Raw genomic sequence first — 8,790 nt, 5'->3', positions numbered from 1 at the left:
TGGAGTGCACATATCTTTTCCCTGTTGAAATACCCAGATTCGAGCACCAAGAACCTTCACCAAGAATAGCAAATCGTCCCACATAAACAAAGCAACAACAAACTATGCGACGGAAGAACGAAGACGGAAAAATCACCAAGGATCGACCTTCGGTGATGATACCATGTTAATAGAAATGCAGACAAACACATAAATGCAGAAAGAGCATGTATTGAAGAAGAAAAGAGAAAAGAGAATAAGAGAGAGAGAGAGAGAGAGAGAGAAAGTAATTGATTACATTGATACTGAATTGATGTATACAACTATGAGAATACAGATTATATAGCCATCATGACTAACTTGCAGCCTAAGCTATTTAACTAACTAATTTGATAACAACTCTAACAACCTTTCAGCACGTGGATATTGTCAACACCCATAACCAATGAGTATTTGCCCATCCCTGCTCCTGTTGTCCCTGGTCTTCTTGGGGAGTCGCCTCCTGACGGCCCTAGTCTTCTTGGTGAGTTGCCTTATGCCTTTGGCACATCACTGTCAACACAACATCTCAATGAAAAGCCTCCAGACTGACCCAAAGAGATTCAGAAGAAATTAGATCGACCCAAAGAGATTTTAGAAGAAATTAGACCGACAACTCATGTTTGTGCCTGTAACTGATCCAGATGTTTTTTAGCTCCTTGTAGTTTCCAATTGTCTTCCTTTGTTTTTGGATCGTGCAGGAAGTTAGCTCGATGCTGTTAGAGAAGCTTCTTTCTGCAGGTATTGGGAATCGACCTGTTGTTTTCGTGACTCACAGGTCTGTACAGTGTTGCTTGTGTGTTCAAATCTATCCCACTGGTGTGCCATTTTCTGTTTAATCATACAATAGCCATAACATATATATATTTTTTTCAGTCATCACATACACATACACACACACACACATATATAAAATGCACTCTTTCTCTTAATTTTTTTCAATTTCGAGTTCTAACTTTGACGGATTTAAGGATGTCCTTGAGGTCTCGTGTGTTGTCAGAGTTTTTTGTATCCCCGTTAAAAACAAAACAGAAGTAAAATAAGCAGGTGCTGCAGACGTTTTTATTCTCAATGAACTTTCTGGTAAACACCAAATGTGGTACACAGTCTCACAACCAAAGGATATAGTCTTTTATTGTGTCTTCCTTTTCTCACCCTCAATTTTAGTGCAGTAAATAATGTAACCAATCTTTCTCTTTATTTTGGTTCACAGCATCCTTTGTTTTCTGGGAGAACTAATAAAAAGTCCCTCACAAAACTCTTTTTATCGAAAAACACTTAGCCAACTTTTCTTATTATTAAGAACATGTATTGTATTATAAGGATGAAAAACATAATGAGTCGCACTTCATGAAATCCTTAATAATAAAGAAAGTGTGCTTAATAATACAAAAAGGTATCCTTAATGATAAAGAAAGTTGTCTAAGAGTTTTTTTTTTAATAAAAAAAGGTTTTGCTAGGGGCATTTTATTGATTTTCTAATTTTTTTTTGGTAAACAGTTCATAGCATCCTTTTATTACTAAGTTTTTATACAATATAATTTATAGATGATTATATTTTTAATGCAATAATTTACTGGCTTTCTCTTGTTTGCAGCATGGGAGGTCTGGTTGTCAAGCAGATACTGCATAAAGCAAGAGCAGATAATATCAATAACCTCGTGAAAAACACCATTGGAGTTGTACGCACCTTTCCATAATTGACCAATTCACTTATAATGCTGTTCTTCACTGTTTATTATCGTTTTCTATATGAGAACTCTGGTGTTTTATGCTCGCTTCAGGTTTTCTATAGCTGCCCGCATTTTGGAAGCAAACTTGCTGATGTTGTAAGATTATGAGTATGAAACATATACAAGAACTAGTTATAGTGCTTGAGATTGATACGGAAAAGTCTTGGTTAAAACTGTTTAGGTTGTCCTTATTGTTTTAGGATAATAGAGTTGAGAGAAGTTCCAATTGGTTTTGGAAAAGAACTTAGTGTTGGAACTTCATGAGGTCTCGTAATTCTTTATGGTTTGTATGAACTTGAATCTCAGTCCAATTCTGATAGGGAATGGATAGAGGAGCACTATATATTTATGGTTCAAACCACTGCTCTTGCGATACCAGCTTATGTTATTCTAAGTCTTATTGATTAGAGAAGCTATTGTGATTGTAAAAGAGGATAAGGTTTCGAACACAGAGGCTACAATGGCTTCTTCATCAGGATCGAACAATGCAGGTATGTTATAAAAGGTTTTGGTTCTTAAGTCTGTTAAATGAAAAATTTAGACTAGTTGTGATTCAATTGGATGAATTCTTGTTTCTTGGATAAGTTGCTGCAATTTAATTCTTACAGACTGTTAGACCAAGTAAGTGTTTGCTTCCTGTGTTGGAATTAACCCTAAAACTAATAGTAAACTCTAGAATACAACGCAGCAAGATTAGTGAAACCTTACCTGCAGAATACAAAAGATCACCAATTCGTTCCTGCAGAGGTCATGAACATGATGCAAAAGGCTCTTCTACTCACTTGGAGACCTGTATGTCCTTATGGTGATAGTCCCAAAAACGAAGAACATTTTCTCTGTGAGCAGGGAATCCTTTTTAAATAAAGCAAGGTTACCCAACTTCCATCTATCGTGGAGGTTGGTTATAGAGCCGTTGCTTTCAGTTCCAGTAGTGGAGGAAGTAGTTCTAGTACGTGCTTCAAAATGCAAAGCATGATGGATGTAACTCCTCAATTATAGGACATGGTTTTACACGTATATAAAACCCTAACTGATTTATAATTTCAAACATGTTGACACACCTTTATCACTACTAGTTGAGTCCAATTAGGATTCTTACATTCTCCCACTTGGATGTTAACTAGTTGTGGTTTGAAACAACATGTTCATTATAAATCATTCCTTAGTGATCACCGTGAGTTTCATTCAATCCATATCCTATGCATATCTACCAGTAACCATTTGAAAATCGAACTCCAGAAAACAATGCATGTATCAATACTGCATGCACCCTGAAATCACGATATTCAAAATCGCACTGTATGATGTCAATGACATATGCATATATGTGCAATCCATACTTCAGTAATCACTACAATTCTCACACCTTTTCCTTCCACACTCACCTGTCCAGTGCACTTTAATCAGACTTATCCTTAGAGCTTTTCATCCTTAAACACTGGACTTCGAGTTGATTTCTAGCTTCCTGCACAAAACAAACTTATCCAATATGTTCTTTGGAACAATCATTGGCCACATTAAGTGCTTTAAATAAGTCTGAATCAATAACCATAGTGTCAATTGAATATAAGCTTGAATGAAACAACAAAACACAAACTTGCAGCAACACTAGTAAATAGTTAAAATTCATGCGGTAGCATGTTTTACTCCCACATTCCTACAGAATCAAAACTATCATGCACACCCATGTTTGCTACATGTTTATTGAACACTCCCACTAATCTCGCATATCGAAACTAATAATAAAGCTTCACAATAGTGGTACGTTTCTAGAAAACTGTATGCAACAAATCTTTTCAGAGACATATCAACTATTCCTTATGTGAATATGCAATAGCCGTATGGATCCTTATTTGAATAGTCATAATCTCCATCCTTATATTCACAAGTTGATCTCCTGTATCACCGTATAACAGTCTTCCTTTTTACTTCAAAAATTGAAGTCACAAGTCCAAAATACTTGCACAAAGTAGTACAATTAACCATTATTCTAACTAGTTGGCCACCAAGTTTATTTATTGCACATAATCTTTTAATCAAACTAGAAAGAACCCTTATGGCGAAAGAGTACAATACATAATAATTTGCAAGATGTAAGGCATAACAAATATAAAGTCATCACTCCCACTAATTTAATTAATCATAACTTAATTACAGAACAACACTTTTGATAAAGTTCTGAAATATGCATGCTTTGGGAGCAATCTTACTACGATAATTAGTTAACAAAAAGCATCTTACCACATAATTTTATTTATTTTTTTATTTTCTTTTATGTTTCTTTAACATGCAAGAAATCACATTATCAATGAAAAAGTCACAAAAGTATCACAATCTTTCATGCACAAGATATTCCAATCTTTCCTTGATATTCATATAAGCATGTATGATGGATACACAAAACCATACCACAGACAATCAAACGGTATGAAACAACTGGACCACAATTGTATCGATATCAAACATTAGTTCGTATTAGCTTCACACTCCTTATAACGACCAACACGTAACCATCCAATGTAACCATATGCAATAGAAAAAGACGATAGACAACGCATATAAACATCTTATATACATTATATATAGTCACGCAATTTAACCATGTTGTCATCTTTAAGATTATAATTCAACTTGAGTCATGCTAGCTTGAATCAGGGTGAGCTTCCTTACACTACATTTTAGCAAATTCTGGTGCAAAATTATGAAACCCTTGCTCTACAGCATGAAACTGCTGAAACTTGCTTTACAGCCTGAAACTGATTGCGTTGGAAATAATGACTTTCCATTTGATTCATGTTGTGGTGGTATATGCCATATGCCATATGCATGCGTACACTAGTTATTGTTCCAAGACTTGGATGGTAGAGCATGCTAATAGTACGGTTGGCATCATTGATTTGTTCTCTCACATATGGATGTTGAATATTAAACATGCATTCATCATACAAGGAAACTTAATACGTATGTTTTCAAAAACTTTACCTTACTTTCAATTTGATTTGGACAACACAAAGAACAACTCTCATAATCTTTTAGAACTCAATAACTTTAGAATGAGTTAATGAGTGTGAATCTCACGATTTCGTCACTTATGCTCTCACTTGAGCAAAACACTCATTAATTTATTGCTTCACCAAAATTCGGCATATTAGTTGCTTAAAATTTTAAACACAATAGAATAGAAATCCAAAACAAGATTCCATGAGTGAGTTCCAATTACTCTAGGATTTACTATAATTAATTTACACACACACACACATAAAATGACTAATCCTCAAGTTATGTAAAATAAACCAGAGACACTTATTATTCATATAACAAGTTAAGAAGTCATGTTTGTCCTATTAATAACCAAGAGACAAGCAAAGTGGACTAATCAGAACCTGCCAGCATAGATTTCTTTATGAGCATAGATTACTTATAAATTTATAACAAACAAAATACATAATCAATGACCACGAAAATGTGAATTGTAGGAGAAGACACATATACGTACAACATATCAAAATGTCAAGCATTTTCATGGTCCATATATGTGCCATTGATTAAGCTTTATTCAAGACATAATTTGCCAAGCAATTTCTGTGCATCAACATCTCTCATGAAGAGAAATATATATAACAATATTTTCTATCTCATGCTTTCATTAAAATTGGTCCTTACATACCTATAATGAGGCTCATAGCAGAAGCATTCGTAAATAAAAAATAAAGAACTTTATCTCTTGATCACACATTACATGGGTTACCTCATGAAAACTTTCAACACCTTTGGGCAAGGCTTTCACAAACTTTTATGAAATAAATTCATACTATGCCACCTAATTGAACAAAAAATAATGATCTACACCTTTGGGGTAAGAAGATCATCAATCCATTTGTTATAATTAAGATGCAAGTTTGATCAAAGAACCTTAAAATCACTGGTCCTAATGTCAACTAAGCCGTTGCGTTTTGCTTAGTTGATGCAAGTATGTGATAACTTTGTCGTTGTTATATATAGTTGATATGTTTCATTACTTTGCTTTCTAAGTTCATCAATAATTGTTTATGCAAAACCTATTATCAATTGGAACCCGACTCAAAGCAAAAGGAGTGTTACAATTAAACAAATGGGAAAGCAGAGACCCACTTTGAAATTGATCGAATAAAATATCATGTGGGCAACGATTCAATTATTAAGCTACAATTGCATTACACCAATGTCTATGTGCCAATATATATATATTTATATATCAATATGTATTATAGTGTAATTAAGAAGACATTACCTATATGCAAAAAGTGCAGCAGCGAACAACATATTGGAAGTGTAAAGAGATGAATGATTACCTACCTGAAGAAGTCATGGATGAAACCAAAGAATAGCTTCTACTCTGCAACCTCGGATGAGAAACAACTTTAAATATTAAACACAGATTTATGTTACACCTTTGGGCAAGAAACATAAACTGCCAAATATGCATTACGCATCCTTATTTGTATAGCTATTTCACAAAATTCACATTCCAACTTGAATCACATCTTTGGACAGGAGACTAAAGTTGCCTTACGGAATCATGAAATACTATACACTGAGTCACAGTTTGAACCAATCATTATTTCTTTCTTTGGAAAGATTAGTATCATGTTATAAACTGTTAGTCACAATTTCATGTAAAAATTACCTTGAACAGAACTTCCTAATAATTCTCACTTTGGTGAAAAATTATATAACCATTTGTTCAAGAATACTTTATCATGGTTGTTGCTCCTGCAAAAGCCGTTAGTTTCAATAACCTTTGAGATGAGTTATCTTTATCATCATGCCTTCCAACATGTGTCTGAAAAACTTTATACACATGAACCATTAATAATGACAACCATAAACCACAATTAAGTTTTTGTCAAATACTGATAATCCCACTTTTTCGTGAAGATTATTTTAATTGGAGTCTTTAACAAGATGAATCATTAGATGCCCAAAAAAATAGCTGTTAGCGACATAACACTATATACATAGCTCTGCAATTGTCTAAATCATTAGCAAGCCATTAATTACCGATATATATACGTATATGTCGTTTTGGAGTGAGACTTTAATAACAAGATTACTTGTATATGAAACCTGTCAGCAACACCACAAGATAAAAGTGTAATACTACCTGTAGAACCTAAGGATGACTGCACAAGAGAGAACTTGTACTCCCACTAATTAACCCAGTTTACTTTTATTGATCAAGATTGAATGATCTATTTTCAGTCACGGAACTCCAATATTTCAAGCTACCTACATGTCAGACTTAACCAATATATTCTTAGAAGACAAGAATTAATCAGTCATTTAAATCAATCAAATGCATATAACAAGTCTGAACAAGTTTTAATGCTACCAGTTAACAACCTCAAATGGCAAGAAACGCAGGCTTGAAATAGCGTACATGTATATAAATATACACACCAGTTTCGTTAAGTTAGGAAAATAAAGAATTATATATATCAAGTTTTCTCAACAAATATGAATCTAATCATTCTCAGAGTGATTGGAAATAATTCATTGGATCTAGGGCCTGTTAGATGACTCTGATACGAAATGTTGGAATTAACCCTAAAACTAACAGTAAACTCTAGAACACAACGCAGCAAGATTAGTGAAACCTTACCTGCATAATACAAAAGATCACCAATTCGTTCCTGTAGAGGCCATGAACACGATGCAAAAGGCTCTTTTACTCACTTGGAGACCTGTATGTCCTTATGGTGATAGTCCCAAAAACGAAGAACATTTTCTCTGTGAGCAGGGAATCCTTTTTAAATAAAGCAAGGTTACCCAACTTCCATCTATTGTGGAGGTTGGTTATAGAGCTGTTGCTTTCAGTTCCAGTAGTGGAGGAAGTAGTTCTAGTACGTGCTTCAAAATGCAAAGCATGATGAATGTAACTCCTCAATTATAGGACATGGTTTTACACGTATATAAAACCCTAACTGATTTATAATTTCAAACATGTTGACACACCTTTATCACTACTAGTTGAGTCCAATTAGGATTCTTACATCCTACTCCCTCGTCTTCAAGAGGTTGTGATCAACCTAAATTCTTATCCTTGAAGAGTTAGCTTAGGTTACAACTCTTTTAAATGTTTGTTGTTTCTCTGATATGTTTCTTTTGTATAGGTTGTTGTATTATTTGAATTTTCCTCTCATGATACATGGGAGGCTCTCGAGCAACAATATGCTTCCTCGTCCCAAAATCGCATTTTGTTTCTTCGGAATGAACTGATGCAAACGAAGAAAGGAGATATGTCTATTGCTGATTATCTTGATCGAATGAACTCGATTTCTGACAACCTTGCCCTAGCTAGGCAACCAATGAATGATGATGAGCTTTTCCAAATTATTTTGAACAATCTGGGTCCTGCCTATGAAATGACTGTGAGTTATACACAGGAACGTGACACTCTAATCATGTACCCTACACTTGAAGCTCTCCTACTGACAACGAAAAGGAGGATGGCTGAGCAAACTGCTTCTATTATAGAGGTTGCTCCTATGTGACTGCAAGAGATCGTGGTGGACAACTTCGAGGCAATAGACGCAGTGTGTCTCCGTCTGCACATGGTGGTGGTGCTACCAACCAGCGAGGGTTTCTTCCTTGCAGCAATAATCAGAGGCTCAACTTTGCCTGCAATGGTGAGAAGTTCACGTCTACAAGTGAACGACTCACTTGTTAAATTTGTGGAAAACAAGGGCACCCTGCCTTAGATTGTTTCCAAAGAATAAATGTAGCATATGAAGGGCGAATTCCAGCAAAGAGACTTACTGTTATGGCCACATCACCCGTCACAATCAACAAGCAACCTAATAGACAGTGGTTGCTTGACACGGGTGCTAATGCACATGTGACTCCAGATCTTCAGAATTTGATCAACCCAAAATAGCATAATGGTAATGAGAATGTTGGTGGTGTAGGTAATGATATTGGTTTCTCTATATCTCATCTCGGTTCAAATAAAATTCAAACGAAGTCGTGCTCATTTGAATTGAAAAACATTCAAAGATGT

General features: G+C 34.8%; 1 long non-coding RNA gene across 1 annotated transcript; it reads left to right on the top strand.

The window, feature by feature from the left end:
• Nucleotides 1-720: 720 nt before the first annotated feature.
• On the top strand, nt 721-1,843 carry LOC148695208 (uncharacterized). Its single transcript, XR_015965241.1, has 3 exons — nt 721-796; nt 1,616-1,700; nt 1,803-1,843. It is a non-coding gene; the product is annotated as an uncharacterized LOC148695208 (long non-coding RNA).
• The last annotated feature ends 6,947 nt before the right edge of the window (nt 1,844-8,790 follow it).

This window comes from Pyrus communis, chromosome 8, assembly GCF_041283825.1.
Source record: "Pyrus communis isolate YQ-2024b chromosome 8, ASM4128382v1, whole genome shotgun sequence".
In the NCBI taxonomy this organism is placed as follows: domain Eukaryota; kingdom Viridiplantae; phylum Streptophyta; class Magnoliopsida; order Rosales; family Rosaceae; genus Pyrus; species Pyrus communis.
Note: the sequence above shows the minus strand (reverse complement) of the source record. Positions and strands in the feature narration are given on the sequence as shown.